Source organism: Pseudoliparis swirei, chromosome 22 (assembly GCF_029220125.1).
Source record: "Pseudoliparis swirei isolate HS2019 ecotype Mariana Trench chromosome 22, NWPU_hadal_v1, whole genome shotgun sequence".
NCBI classification, from domain to species: Eukaryota; Metazoa; Chordata; class Actinopteri; order Perciformes; family Liparidae; genus Pseudoliparis; species Pseudoliparis swirei.
In genome coordinates this window covers 21,482,451-21,497,964 of record NC_079409.1, presented here as the reverse complement: position 1 = coordinate 21,497,964, position 15,514 = coordinate 21,482,451, and the positions used below count along the sequence as shown (strand labels likewise).

At 43.1% G+C, this 15,514-nt stretch overlaps 1 long non-coding RNA gene across 1 annotated transcript; it reads left to right on the top strand.

The window, feature by feature from the left end:
• Positions 1-9,075: 9,075 nt before the first annotated feature.
• Positions 9,076-11,782, top strand: LOC130212994 (uncharacterized). The gene is made up of 5 exons (XR_008835431.1): positions 9,076-9,154; positions 9,987-10,011; positions 10,252-10,414; positions 10,543-10,631; positions 11,612-11,782. It is a non-coding gene; the product is annotated as an uncharacterized LOC130212994 (long non-coding RNA).
• Positions 11,783-15,514: the final 3,732 nt, after the last annotated feature.

Sequence of the window (15,514 nt, the reverse complement as noted above, 5' to 3'; positions counted from 1 at the left end):
GAGGCCTGAAGGAGTCTCTGAGTCTCTGAGTCTCTGAGTCTCTGAGTCTCTGGCTCCGACTGCATCTCAAGCTAAACTCTCCACTTAGTGGTCATTGCTTTTATTGATGTTTTTTTGTTTAAACATTTAAATATCCCTGTAAATATACTGTAGATGCAGGGTGGTGTATAGAAATGCACAAGTAAAAGGTCATTAAAATGGTGTGTGTATGTATGTGTGTGTATGTGTGTATATGTACGTATAGGGATATATGTATATATGTATTTATGCGTGTATATATATATCGATATAAATATATATATATATGTATTTATGTATATATATATATATATATATATGTATGTATGTATATGTGTATGTAGAGTATATATATAAATATATATATGTGTATATGTGGTATATGTGTGTATATGTGTATCTATCTATCTACATATATATATATATATTTATGTATATATATATACATATGTATATATATATATATATTTATATATATATTTAAAAAACAAATATTTATATATATATATGTATCATTGTGTCACGTTTTACATAGTTTTTTATGTTTATTTCTTACATTTTCTATTTGTTTTATTTTAATATATCTAAACAAATAAAAAAGTGATAAAATAAAAACACGACAGTGGGCTTTACATTTTTGTGTTTTATTGTTTATTAATTTTTTGGCATCCTGGAACCAGAATATTACAATTTCTAGATGATATGACGACACGTCAAACGTTGAAAATCATCTCGATATCGAAGACAACTAAATAATAACAATTGGACTCTTCTTCTTCTTCTGATAGTTTCAACATGATGACGTCATCCGGCAGGAACTTTAAATGCTAATTGTCTAAATTGTTCAGAGATATTCATCCATGCAGATACACGCCTCCACACACAGGGCATGTTTACTTGGCTTTGATATAATGCTAGTGTTGCACATCACATGTTCCCCCGCTGCGCTGAAAGCTGCAGTGTGTGTGTGTGTGTGTGTGTGTGTGTGTGTGTGTGTGTGTGTGTGTGTGTGTGTGCACTGCCTGTATATCTGTAGTGGTACACAGCCCGATACACAGTCAGACACACGGGGGAATCGCTGTGAGTGAGCACTGTTGGTTTGTTTGACAGGGACCTCTTACCCCCGTCTCTCACACCTCAGATAGAGGGAGACAAATACGCCGCGATGGCAGATAGAGGCGGAGAGCAGACGAGTGAAAGGGAGAGCGCACACAGAGAGAGAGAGAGAGAGAGAGAGAGAGAGAGAGAGAGAGAGAGAGACATAAAGATAGACCACGAGGTGTTGAAGATGGACCTGGGGAATCGGAGGAGGAGCATAAAGGAGCGAGAGCAAAGCGCAAAAAGGAGGGGCAACAATAAAAAGGGGTTGTTGGAGAGAGGGAGAGAATTAAGGGAGGAGAGGGGTTAGAGAGAAAGGGTGTGGGGGAGTGTGTGGGGGGGGGGGAGAGATAAGGAGGGAGAGAAAGCTTGGCACTGCACCGGGTAGTGGAGGGTTTATTATTCTCTGTAGCACTCAATCAAACGCCGGCCCTCTGAACAGAGAGCAATGCTGGCGAATCATCCTGAGGGCTTTCTCTCTCTCTCTCCCTCTCTCCATCCCTCCATCCCTCCATCCCCCTCTTTCTCTCTGTCTTTTTTTTCTTCCTGTGGTGTATGAGTGCTATCCATCTGTCAGCTGTCGGTGCCAGTGAGAGATATAGAGAGCTGTCACTTCGCGTCAGCCCGGGTTTGGGAGGCCCCTCTTTTGCAGCTGCCTGCTCGACACACACACACACATACACACACACACAAACACACACACGACACACACACACACACACATGCGGTCTCCGCTAGGAGAAAGCAGAAGCACGAGCGCAAAAACAAACAACGATATGCCGGTCAATTAAAAACGTGATATCAAAGCGGCGGTGGATCGATTGCGATCGCCACGGTTACCACCGTCGTTATTTTAATGTCCTGAGGTCTGAAGACTGCTTCGTCTTCTCTTTTCTTTTGCAATAAAGAATATTCTACTTCTTTTTTTTTTTTAAAGGTATATCTCTAAACTAAAACATAACGAAGAAACACGAGCCTCTTGGACCGGAGACTGGAGGAGAATCTCATTTCGATTTTTATAAAAAATGTAGGTTTTTATTCACACTGTAACTCATTCATCTGGTCACATGACATCTAGTGTTCATCTGGTCACGTGACGTCTATTGATCATCTGGTCACATGACATCTATTGTTCATCTGGTCACATGACATCTATTGTTCATCTGGTCACGTGACGTCTATTGATCATCTGGTCACATGACATCTATTGTTCACCTGGTCACATGACATCTATTGATCATCTGGTCACATGACATCTATTGTTCACCTGGTCACATGACATCTAATGTTCATCTAGTCACATGACATCTATTGATCATCTGGTCACATGACATCTATTGTTCATCTGGTCACATGACATCTTGAGCGTCTTGCTCAAGGACACATCGACTGGGGCGGGGTATCGAACCTCCAACCCCCTGATTGGAAGACAGACCTGATGGCCACTGACCCACAGTCGCCCCAAGTTAATTACATCTCTCCCTCTCGACAGCGAAAACGTAGGAAAAGGGACTTACTGGGTTTATTTGGTGGATATGGTTTAAACCATTTAGCTTAGAAATGGTTCAGTCCATTTTTTAAATCATTTCGTCTGCTTGAATCCAAATTTCGTCTTTTATCGATCGCATTTAACGACGCTGCAGCCCCGCGCCGCCCCACATGCCGCCAGATTTAAAAACAAAAAGTTTTAGAGCGGCCGCACCTGTATAGCTCTGATCGAGGCCAAAGAAGTAATTGTTGTTTTAAATCTTTTATGAATATTATTTCAAGCTGCCACAAAGATAGATAAACGAACATAAATCCATCGCTGAAAACATGACAAAGATTACAACTCAGGTCATATTAATCTGCCATTTTAAAACCAAATAAAGCTTCTTCTTTTTTTTAAAGGGTTTGTGTATATTCAGTGTGTGTTTGTTAGTGTGTGTGAGCGGTGGTAGTCGGGTTAAAACAGGACAACAGCAATGGCAAACCCAACAAGGGCCGGGAAGGGTTGTGTGTGTGTTAGTGTGTCTGTGTGTTAGTGTGTGTGTGTGTGTGTGTGTGTGTGTGTGTGTGTGTGTGTGTGTGTGTGAGTGTGTGTGAGGGGTGGTAGTGGGGTTAAAACAGGTCGACAGCATTGGCAAACCCATTCAGGGTGGAACGGGTGGGATGGAGGGGTGGGTGGTGTTGGGATAGATGTGTGTGTGTGTGTGTGTGTGTGCGTGTGTGTGTGTGTGTGTGATAGGGGTGGGAATGGGAGGGGCAATTACACAAATTAATTGCAGGCCTCCGCTGACACCACTCGGGAAGAAGACGTGAAGGGTACACACACACACACGTGTGTGTTCTATGACAACAAGAGAAGAAACGTCCGCCCGTGCCTTCCATTTGTGTGTGTTGACAAGATTTTTTTTTGTTGCCTATTGTGCCACTGCTGCCATTCCCGGCGTCAATTGTGTTGCTGTTTTTGGGGGGGAGGGGGCTCGTTATTAGAGGGTGACAGTTTCTGGGCGGGAAACAAACACGACTCTGACGATTAACACCGTGTCGCCGTGTCAGCACGTACTGTAATCCTGATATTCTGTCTATCGCACATGTGTTGTGCAGAGAATGGGAGGAGGGGGGGGGGGAGGGACAGTGAGAATATCATAGGAATAGAGGAGGGAGAGAGGAGGGAGAGAGGAGGGAGAGGAGTTCACAGCACAAATCCCAGGAGGGGCGGATAAAGCCGCGTCGGTCGTCGAGGACGTCGTGATGCAACGTTAACATCCCGGTGGCTCCCCGCGGGGAACAGAGAGATGCATGCTGGGGAATCTGGTGGGTCCATCACACCGGAGGAGGAGGGCCAATGGGAGAGCAGGGGGCGTGGCAGAGATGAAGGATGCTGAGTGGAGGATAGCATTCTGAGGCTAAGCAGGAATAACACAAGCAGGCAAAGGACACTGCGCTACCGTATTTGGCGTAACATACAGGTTGCCATATATATATATATATAAATATACATATACAAATACAAATTTATATACTTATAGATTATGATAAAAGATTATTTACATACTGTAAATATATATATATATACGTATAGATTCTGATACAATATTATATATATATATATATAATATATATACATAGAGATTATGATAAAATATTATATATATATACGTATAGATTATGATACAATATTATATATATATAATATCTATACATAGAGATTATGATAAAATATTATATATATATACATATAGATTATGATAAAAGAGTATATATATACTGTATATATATACATATACGTATATATTAAGATAACATATTATATATATATATACTGTATATATATATACGTATAGATTATAATAAAACATATATATACTGTGTATATATATATATATATTTATACGTATAGATTAAGATAAAATAGTATATATATATACTGTATATATATATATATGTAAATATATATATATATATATATTTACGAATTAGATTATGATGAAATATTCAGCAGGCACTTTAGGAGGAAGTATTGTGGAGCGTGCGGTGGATGAAAGTGTTTTACAACTGTAACATTTAGTATTCACGTTTATGCAGTTGGAGCTCTTTTTTTATTCCCTACATTCTCGTCGGGGTTTAAAACTCTGTAGAAAAATAAAAGATTAGATTTAGAACGATGATCATATATGTAGGAGAAAAATCTTCAATCTGATTATTTCTTTTGGATTAGAAATTAAAGAATTTAAATCACGAATAATCCTACAAATAATCGCCGCCGAGGCATTTTGCATCACGGGAAACTGAGTGTAACGTTTCATGTTGTTGATATTCAGACTCGACCGGTGTCACACGGTGAGGAGCAGCGTGTCACATGACATCCATCACTCTGAACAACAGTAGAGGACGATAGGATGAGGCTGGATGGGAGTATACAAGCTTATTATTTCATTGGACACAGTAGCTTTGCATAGGAAGGGGGAGAGGGGGGGGGGGGGGTTGCTAGGCCAGTTCATCCACGGGCGTGATTCTATCAGATTGTAACTCAGCGGCACTTCCAAAACCGCAACTCCTCCGACTGCCTCTGCGGGCAGATTGGCTTCACCTTCACACTCTCAATCAGCTTTTCCTATCATGGAGGTGTCACATTAGCATACATGCATGCACACACGACATGCAAAATAAATGGCAACTTGCAGATGGGCATGTTTGTGTGCGAGTAAACACACACACACACACACACATGCTCCCCCCCCCCCCCCCCTTCTCCTCCAGCACCTCTCAAACCCATTATTGGCAGCAGTTCAGTGACGGCTGTGTCACTGCCAGTACTGCGGATCTGCTCCTGGAGCGAGCGCTCCCCATCAGCGCTGGCTTGATTACCCTGATGTACGCACACCCAGACACTTGACAATCTCTCAGCATTTACATATGCAGCCTCAGCACTCCACACTACTTCTGATCTGTGTGTGTTTGCGAGATTTACCGTGTGTGCGAGAGTGCGAGAGTTTTCGTAAGGCGAGTGGGAAAAGAAGAAGACGACGACGAGGAGAAAAGGAGGAGAGGAATGGCAGCTCTCGCTCGCTAAATGTAAAACAAACAAACTTTAATCCGACGCCGAAGCCCCGGCTCTTCAAAGCCGAGAGACGGAAGTACGGAGAGAGAGAGAGAGAGAGAGAGAGAGAGAGAGAGAGAGAGAGAGAGACATCTCACCTAAGGGCGTGCAACGCCGTAAACACACAAACAGAGCGTTTACCAGCCGGCCCGGTATTCACTCTCATGTCAAACACGTAGCACTCAGAACTAACTACCACACACACCACCGGGGAGAGAGCTGCGTTCAACAAAATACATACAGAAACTCACAAAAGCCACCACTTGACTGATGTTTCTCTTTCTTTTCACATGAAACATCATCATACAAACAACCCCCCTCCAAAAAAAAACGCATTCAAAAGGGCCCTGCCTGCCTGCCTCTCTTGTTCTTTCTTTTCTTTCCATCTCTGTCAACGTGAGGGAAGTGTCGATGTGAGGCAGAAACAGAGAGAGAGAGAGAGAGAGAGGAGGAGGTCTGGGGAGTTGCACTGTGTCGATCCTTTTCGGCTGCTTGCTTCACAGGGAAGAAGAAGAAGAAGAAGAAGAAGATGATGATGAAGAAGAAGAAGAAGAAGGAGGAGGAGGAGAAGAAGAAGAAGAAGGAGGAGGAGAAGAAGAAGAAGAAGAAGAAGGAGGAGAAGAAGAAGAAGGAGGAGGAGAAGAAGAAGAAGGAGGAGAAGAAGAAGAAGAAGAAGAAGAAGAAGAAGAAGAAGAAGAAGAAGAAGGAGGAGAAGAAGAAGAAGAAGAAGAAGGAGAAGAAGAAGAAGAAGAAGAAGAAGAAGAAGAAGGAGAAAGAGGAGAAGAAGGAGAAAGAGGAGAAGAAGAAGAAGGAGGAGAAGAAGATGAGGAAGAAGAAGAAGAAGAAGGAGGAGGAGAAGGAGGAGGAGAAGAAGAAGAAGATGAAGAAGAAGAAGGAGGGGGAGAAGGAGGAGGAGAAGAGGAAGAAGCTGAAGAACAAGAAGAAGAAGAAGGAGGGGGAGAAGGAGGAGGAGAAGAGGAAGAAGCTGAAGAACAAGAAGAAGAAGAAGAAGAAGAAGAAGGCTCGGCTGATCATCATTAAAACACAACTTGACATGTTTATTTAATGGCTGCTCCCGGCGAAGACGGCAAGCTGCTGCTATCTCTCACCGTCACATGTTGATCTACCACCGTGTGCCATGTGTGTGTCTGAGTGTGTGTGTGTGTGTGTGTGTGTCTGAGTGTGTGTGTGTGTCTGAGTGTGTGTGTGTGTGTGTGTGTGCATTGGCAATGCTCTCCTCATACCTTTAATTTCCTGTACGCCGAATAATATGAAGATTTCTGAGCTCTGCAAACACCGAGCCGCCGTCGGGTCCGGCCGCTTTGTGTCTGGATTAAGTGAATCGAAGCGGTTGTTCCTCTTAGCGATGCAATATTTACACGAGATTTAACTGTGACTGAACATACAATACAGATTTCCAACCCCCCCCCCCCCCCCAATGTGTAATCTAAACACTCCATGCCTTCAGTGAACGCGGCCTGCTGCTCGCTGGATTCCTCTGGTTGCTGACGGCTCCAGAAACACCTCCGATGTGTCGGATCGCGTCGGGCCGATCGGGGACGTGTCGTATCCTCGCCTCGACCGGAGGCGGTTTGAAGAAATTGAAGACGGAGAAGAGTTTCGAGTGACACGGCACTTAACCGTCCTGTTACCTTCAAATGTACTAACATCTTTTACCCTCGGGGTCAATTTGACCCCAGCAATTAAAACCTCCAGAAAGCTATTAGAATTAATATTGTTTCCCAAGTTTAGGTGTGAGGTATGTTTGTTTGTTTGTTGACTACCTAAATAGCCCTTTAAATAAATAATAAAGTTGATATTTCTTATATAATATTGAAAACATATCATCATGCGAATTTTATGTTTTCCCAGTTGTCCCCAATAAATTAGGAAAAGTCGTGAAATATGAAGCAAAAAAAAAGATGTCAATCGTTAAAGATTGAATGGGGTCAAATTGACCCCAAAGGTAATAGGAGGGTGAATAAGAATATTCAGTTGTATTCTGGAGAGTCTGCCTCTCTCCAGGGGGCAACAGCTTCCTATTGGATGAGAGCAGTGAGAGTGAATCAAAGGAAAACGCCGGGAGCTAAAAGATGCTAACGTATGTCGTAGAGCTGAGGCTAACTAGCGGAGTTCGTGATCCTTCTTGTGTTTAACTTCACATTCCACTTCACGTCATCTGAGACACTATTCATATCAACATATCTTGATAAGAAGGAGTAACACTCACAGAAAAAGTTGAAACACCAGCAACATACTTTGCTAATACGACAGCTAATGCTACGTGCTAAATGCTACTGTGTGCATTGATCTCCTGCTGCGGGATGAACTGGGTAACGTTGTTGAATTAGACAACATGGAACACGTTAGGGGGCGTGAGGGATGTGGTCGATGAGCTCCTACCTCAGAGAGTAAAACAAAAGAGTGAGAGAATACAGAGCTGGGCTGGCGGGTGAAACACCAAAGAGAAAGGAAGAGTGAGTGAAGAGGGATCAGACGTAGAGAACAGAGCAGTGTGTGTGTGTGTGTGTGTGTGTGTATGTGTGTGTGTGTGTGTGTGTGTGTGCACTCTTCCCGTTCTGTTTGTTTGCGTGTGTAAACGCGGTTTTGATGAAATATTAATGGCGCCTTCCAAAAAGGCCTCGTAAAGGATTCTCTGTCTCTGACCCCTCAGATAGGCATTCAGTACGCCGCTCTCTCTCTCTCTCTCTCTCTCGCTCTCTCTCTCTCTCTCTCTGTCGGGAGGGGAACCGGCAACCCAGCGCGTCGAGCTGTCGGTGGAAAATCCCCCCCCCTTGAGTCCCGGTGTCATGGCGTCATGGCGTCATGGCGACATGGCGTCATGGCGTCATGGCGACATGGCGTCATGGTGTCATGGCGTCATGGCGACATGGCGTCATGGCGTCATGGCGACATGGCATCATGGCGTCATGGCGTCCCGCCCATCCGCCGACTTCATCGACTTCATCGCCCGCCGCCGATCAAAGCGTTTCTCCGACACACATTCTCTCGTTGCACGTTTCATGGTGACAGGCGTCACGTGAAAGGTGGATTGGAAGTGGCGTGTGGATGATTAACAGGCATGTGGACGATAGACAGGTGTGTGGATGATTAACAGGTGTGTGGATGATTGACAGGCGTGTGGATGATAGACACACTGTAAAATGTAATAGTAAAGTTTAGTTAAAAAAATTAGTGAGCTTTACTCATTTCTGCTTACTTTGTTGACCTTACTTTAAGAAACTTAGTAAAGAATACTTTTTGGTGAGTAAAGTTATTAAACTTATTATCTCAAGTTAGCTTTACTTTAAATAAATGAGTGAGGCGGACTCGGAAGAAACTCGGGCGCACTCGGCTCGAATACGCATGCGCAGTCGACCACCGAAGACGTTCTTTGGCGGAGACGGATTGGCGGCAGCGAGAAGGCAGTGCAGGTGTGCGAGTTACTTTCAGGTAAGTTTCAGCGTCTCAATAACGTTTTTCCGTTCATGTCCTTAGTAAACATCGTCGTATCTTCGCCATATTGTTCATATGTATATTCGTAGTTGAATGTTAACTTTACGAAGCGTTTAATGTAAGCTAGCTAGACCGTCAAAACAAACGAGTCACAATGTTAATGGCGGACATCGTCGTGGCTGTCTCACTCGTGTGCGTTAACGCAGCACGACGGGAGTCACACAACGCTACTGTCACTGAGTTAAGAGTGAATGCAATGTTAGGTTGAATGTAACTATAATGTAATGGTACTACTTTATAGACATGCGGAGTGATACGAAGGCATGTGTGATCAGAGGGGGGGCGTGTACAGTCGTCAGTCCGCTCTTGGAGTTACCCGAATCCAGTCAGTCACGGTGTTATGTATGGTTCAGCTAATAAAGATACTTGGAGATACAACGGGCTCAAAACCCTATTATTCCATAACACTACAGTAACGAGGAATAATTCAACCACAACCGTATGATGGAGAACTTCTCGGCCACAGCGAATGTGGTACAACGTTTTTTTATTTTTTACTTGAACATCATTTCTTATTTTGTGATATTTAATGGAAATGACATCCATTATAACCAATAGCAAGTTTGAAACTATGCTCCCTGCCAACCTCCCTACAGACTATTTATGACTTCAATCTATCTATCTATCTATCTATATCTAGGATAAGCATTTGTAATCATATTTGTCTGTGAAATCTTCCATTAAACTGATGGCTTTTTAGCCGTAAAAATGCATCTTGACGAGGAGTTATTTGCAGTTTGACTAATTGCTTTTGTTGTTTCTTTTGTAGGCTTTGAAAAACCTGACAATGAATTGTAAGTATTGCTTATTTTCTTCTACACACTACTGCATTACACATGGAAGCGTTGCCAGATTGAGTCCATGTCTTCACAGAGTGTCTCCTGTGACGACCATGAAGGAACGATGAGGGGACCTGATGTAATCTGTTCAATCTAGAAGCCACTAGTTTTCTGCCCAGTGTGATGTAGTATGTTGTAATGTGTATACTGTAGGTCTAATATGACTAAATATTAATTTATTTATCTTTCCGTTAGATTCTGGCTGAGTTCTGTCGCTTATCAAGCAAAAATCTGAGTTGCAATCAGAGTTCTTCAAAGATCTCGACAAATACACTCCTCGCTTCCTGGAGAAGTTCAAGACCCAGAGGGGGAAAGTGTCGGACAGAAACTTGAATATCTGCAACAAGTCAAACCTGGGGTAAGTTTCTCAAGCAGTCATTTTTCTTTATGTGGTTAATAAAGTAGTGTCACAGCATTGCATGCAGAGCTGTCAAATGATTGTCCTTTAACACTTGTGAATTGTGTGTGTTTAAAATGTTTTTTTAGAGTACAGATGTGACTGGGAGGTGAACAGCAGTCCTCCGTGGCTCTCCCGTCATCCTTGGAGATGACAACGCAGACTTCTTCAAGAATTTGTAAGTCGACTTTCGTCAAAATTATTTGATTCCACACCACAGGATGCCCAATATATCTCATGTGTTCTGCCTGTTAATCTTTTGGTATTGGCTACTTCTCTTCCAATCAGTGCTTCTATACTTTTTGATTCACTTATCCCTGATTGGGGCCCCTTTAGTGGGATCTCCCGTCTTTCCAGTCAGGTCCAGTTGCAGCTCTCTAGTCGCCCCATTCAAAACCCAAAGGCCTTCAAAATAAAAAATTACAAATCATATCACACCTAAATGGGCATCTGTACACCTTCACATGTCTGCATGATGGTAGAGGGGTTCTACTAATATCTCCTGTTACCAAAAATGGGTTTTCACTTGTAACATTATCGCTATTTCTTTGTTGCTTTTGGGCAATATGCTCGCTCTCCTGCCACAGGAGGTTCAGGAGCAGCCAATATGATGCAGGTGTGACGGCTGAAGATGGTAGGTACCTGTTCAGCCTCCTATGGTAGGAGCACATTTCCCAGAAGCAGCAGTCACAAAGAAATGTGGATGTTTACCACGAATATGGTTGGTTGCCCACGTATTAAACGTTGGTCTTTCTTTATTGAAGGTGTGAGTTTTGGATGGCGTGAAGCTTCGACTTGACCCTATGGAAACACAGCAGAAGCCACCAACGGGTCCTGATCGGGGTGTGTTGTAATGTAACTGCATCGACCTGTTCTCAGGCCCTTCTACATTCTGTTGTTTACATTTGCTCTATTATTGTTGTTCCATTCAAATATCCCTATTTGTAAATATGATAATTCATATTCTTTATTATTAGCTTTTGCAATCATTCAGTGAATCACATGATCAATGAATTAATCATCGCACTCACTCCTGAGCATCTTTCACTTGTTTATCTAATAATATCAGAATCCAAGTAACCATTGTGTGTTCTACCATAGAAATGCAACGTGAAATTTGACATGTAATTGTGTTTTTTATGCTGCTCTTGTTATTAGGACTCTGATGACCTTCTGGACGTGTCCCACGCCTCCATTGGGACCCTGACGGTGCTGAAGACATCGTGGCCTCCTCACTCGCTGGACCTGGAGTCTACAACTACTGCCATCGTTTTGGGAGGAGCAGTCGTGATGGGTGACCGTGATAATCTTCCCCGTGCCGTGTGGCTACTCTTCTGACTTATTTATGCCTGAATTTGGAGTATCCTCAACGAGTGAGGAACACCTTCTGAATTTATTCATAGAGTGCTTCTCACTTGGACCAAAAACCCTAAAATACAATCACTCAAAAATCTACTGATGCCATAAGGGGCTGTGTTCATGATGTGCAGTCAGGCCCGAGAACTTCACCCTTCTATCTCTTTTCTAGAAAATGTCTGTTTTTGTTGTTTTTCTGTCGTGAAATTTAGCAAATGCCGAAAACTCCGTGTTCATCATATTTCTGCGTTACAAAACCTAATCTGGCAGCATGTTCAGCGTTTTAAGCACGTTGTTTGAGTTTTAAAACATGTGTTTTTCTTCTAAATAAACGTTTTCTTCCATTGTAACTGTTCTCCTTCTTTTGTTTCAACAACTTACAGTTTTTAGTTCAGCTTACTTGATCATTTTAAGGCAATCGGTTTCCTCACTATTTCTAAGTAATGGGATCTCATTGACTAGTAAAGTTAACTAGTTCTTATTAGTACTGTTTACTTAATATAACTTGGATCTTTTAAGTTGTCTTTTTTAAGTTCACCTTGTAACTAATAATTGTTAAGTTAACTATACTAATGTTTACTGCAATTACATGAGTTGCCTAAACTTAGTTTCTTTTAGCTTGAAGAACTTAAAATTATTGAGCTACTTTACTTAGAAATGTTGAGGCAATCGGTTTCCTCACCTTTTTCAAGTAAAGTCAATTTATTACATACTTAAAGATTTTTAAGTTACCTTCACTCGTATCTTTTAAGTTGTCTGAACTGACATATTATGAGTTGACTTAACTTATGTTTACTCTAATTACGTCAGTTGCCGAAACTCATTTATTTTTAGTTTTAAGAACTTAAAATTATTGAGCTACTTTACTTAGAAATTTTGAGGCAATCGGTTTCCTCGCCTTTTTCAAGTAAAGTCAACTTATTACATGATTAAAGATTTTAAGTTACCTTCACTCATATCTTTTAAGTTGTCTGAAATGACATATTATAAGTAGACTGAACTTATGTTTACTCCAATTACATCAGTTGCCAAAACTCATTTATTTTTAGTTTTAAGAACTTAAAATTATTGAGCTACTTTACTTAGAAAATTTGAGGCAATCGGTTTCCTCACCTTTTTCAAGTAAAGTTAACTTATTACATTTTACAGTGCAGGTGTGTGGATGATTAACAGGTGTGTGGATGATTGACAGGCGTGTGGATGATTGACAGGTGTGTGGACGATAGACAGGTGTGTGGATGATAGACAGGTGTGTGGATGATAGACAGGCGTGTGGATGATTGACAGGTGTGTGGACGATAGACAGGTGTGTGGATGATAGACAGGTGTGTGGACGATAGACAGGTGTGTGGATGATAGACAGGTGTGTGGACGATAGACAGGTGTGTGGATGATTGACAGGTGTGTGGACGATAGACAGGCGTGTGGATGATTGACAGGTGTGTGGATGATTGACAGGTGTGTGGATGATAGACAGGTGTGTGGACGATAGACAGGTGTGTGGATGATTGACAGGTGTGTGGACGATAGACAGGCGTGTGGATGATTCACAGGTGTGTGGATGATTGACAGGTGTGTGGATGATTGACAGGTGTGTGGATGATTCACAGGTGTGTGGATGATAGACAGGCGTGTGGATGATTGACAGGTGTGTGGATGATTGACAGGTGTGTGGACGATAGACAGGTGTGTGGATGATAGACAGGTGTGTGGACGATAGACAGGTGTGTGGATGATAGACAGGTGTGTGGATGATAGACAGGTGTGTGGACGATAGACAGGTGTGTGGATGATTGACAGGTGTGTGGACGATAGACAGGCGTGTGGATGATTCACAGGTGTGTGGATGATTGACAGGTGTGTGGATGATTGACAGGTGTGTGGATGATTCACAGGTGTGTGGATGATTGACAGGTGTGTGGATGATAGACAGGTGTGTGGATGATTGACAGGTGTGTGGATGATTCACAGGTGTGTGGATGATTGACAGGTGTGTGGATGATAGACAGGTGTGTGGATGATTGACAGGTGTGTGGATGATTCACAGGTGTGTGGATGATTGACAGGTGTGTGGATGATTGACAGGTGTGTGGATGATAGACAGGTGTGTGGATGATAGACAGGTGTGTGGATGATTGACAGGTGTGTGGATGATTGACAGGTGTGTGGACGATAGACAGGTGTGTGGACGATTGACAGGTGTGTGGACGATTGACAGGTGTGTGGATGATTGACAGGTGTGTGGATGATTCACAGGTGTGTGGATGATTGACAGGCGTGTGGATGATTGACAGGTGTGTGGACGATAGACAGGCGTGTGGATGATTGACAGGTGTGTGGATGATTGACAGGTGTGTGGACGATAGACAGGTGTGTGGATGATAGACAGGTGTGTGGACGATAGACAGGTGTGTGGACGATAGACAGGTGTGTGGATGATTGACAGGTGTGTGGATGATTGACAGGTGTGTGGATGATTGACAGGTGTGTGGATGATTGACAGGTGTGTGGATGATTCACAGGTGTGTGGATGATTGACAGGTGTGTGGATGATAGACAGGTGTGTGGACGATAGACAGGTGTGTGGATGATAGACAGGTGTGTGGATGATTGACAGGTGTGTGGATGATTCACAGGTGTGTGGATGATTGACAGGTGTGTGGATGATTCACAGGTGTGTGGATGATTGACAGGTGTGTGGATGATTGACAGGTGTGTGGATGATAGACAGGTGTGTGGATGATAGACAGGTGTGTGGATGATTGACAGGTGTGTGGATGATAGACAGGTGTGTGGATGATTGACAGGTGTGTGGATGATAGACAGGTGTGTGGATGATAGACAGGTGTGTGGATGATTGACAGGTGTGTGGAAGATTGACAGGTGTGTGGACGATAGACAGGTGTGTGGACGATAGACAGGTGTGTGGATGATTGACAGGTGTGTGGATGATAGACAGGTGTGTGGATGATTGACAGGTGTGTGGACGATAGACAGGTGTGTGGATGATTGACAGGTGTGTGGACGATAGACAGGTGTGTGGATGATTGACAGGTGTGTGGATGATAGACAGGTGTGTGGATGATAGACAGGTGTGTGGATGATTGACAGGTGTGTGGATGATAGACAGGTGTGTGGATGATTGACAGGTGTGTGGATGATAGACAGGTGTGTGGACGATAGACAGGTGTGTGGATGATTGACAGGTGTGTGGATGATAGACAGGTGTGTGGATGATAGACAGGTGTGTGGATGATAGACAGGCGTGTGGATGATTGACAGGTGTGTGGATGATAGACAGGTGTGTGGATGATAGACAGGTGTGTGGATGATTGACAGGTGTGTGGATGATAGACAGGTGTGTGGATGATTGACAGGTGTGTGGATGATTGACAGGTGTGTGGACGATAGACAGGCGTGTGGATGATAGACAGGTGTGTGGATGATTGACAGGTGTGTGGATGATTGACAGGTGTGTGGACGATAGACAGGTGTGTGGATGATTGACAGGTGTGTGGATGATTGACAGGTGTGTGGATGATAGACAGGTGTGTGGATGATTGACAGGTGTGTGGATGATTGACAGGTGTGTGGATGATAGACAGGCGTGTGGATGATTGACAGGTGTGTGGATGATAGACAGGTGTGTGGACGATAGACAGGTGTGTGGATGATTCACAGGTGTGTGGATGATAGACAGGTGTG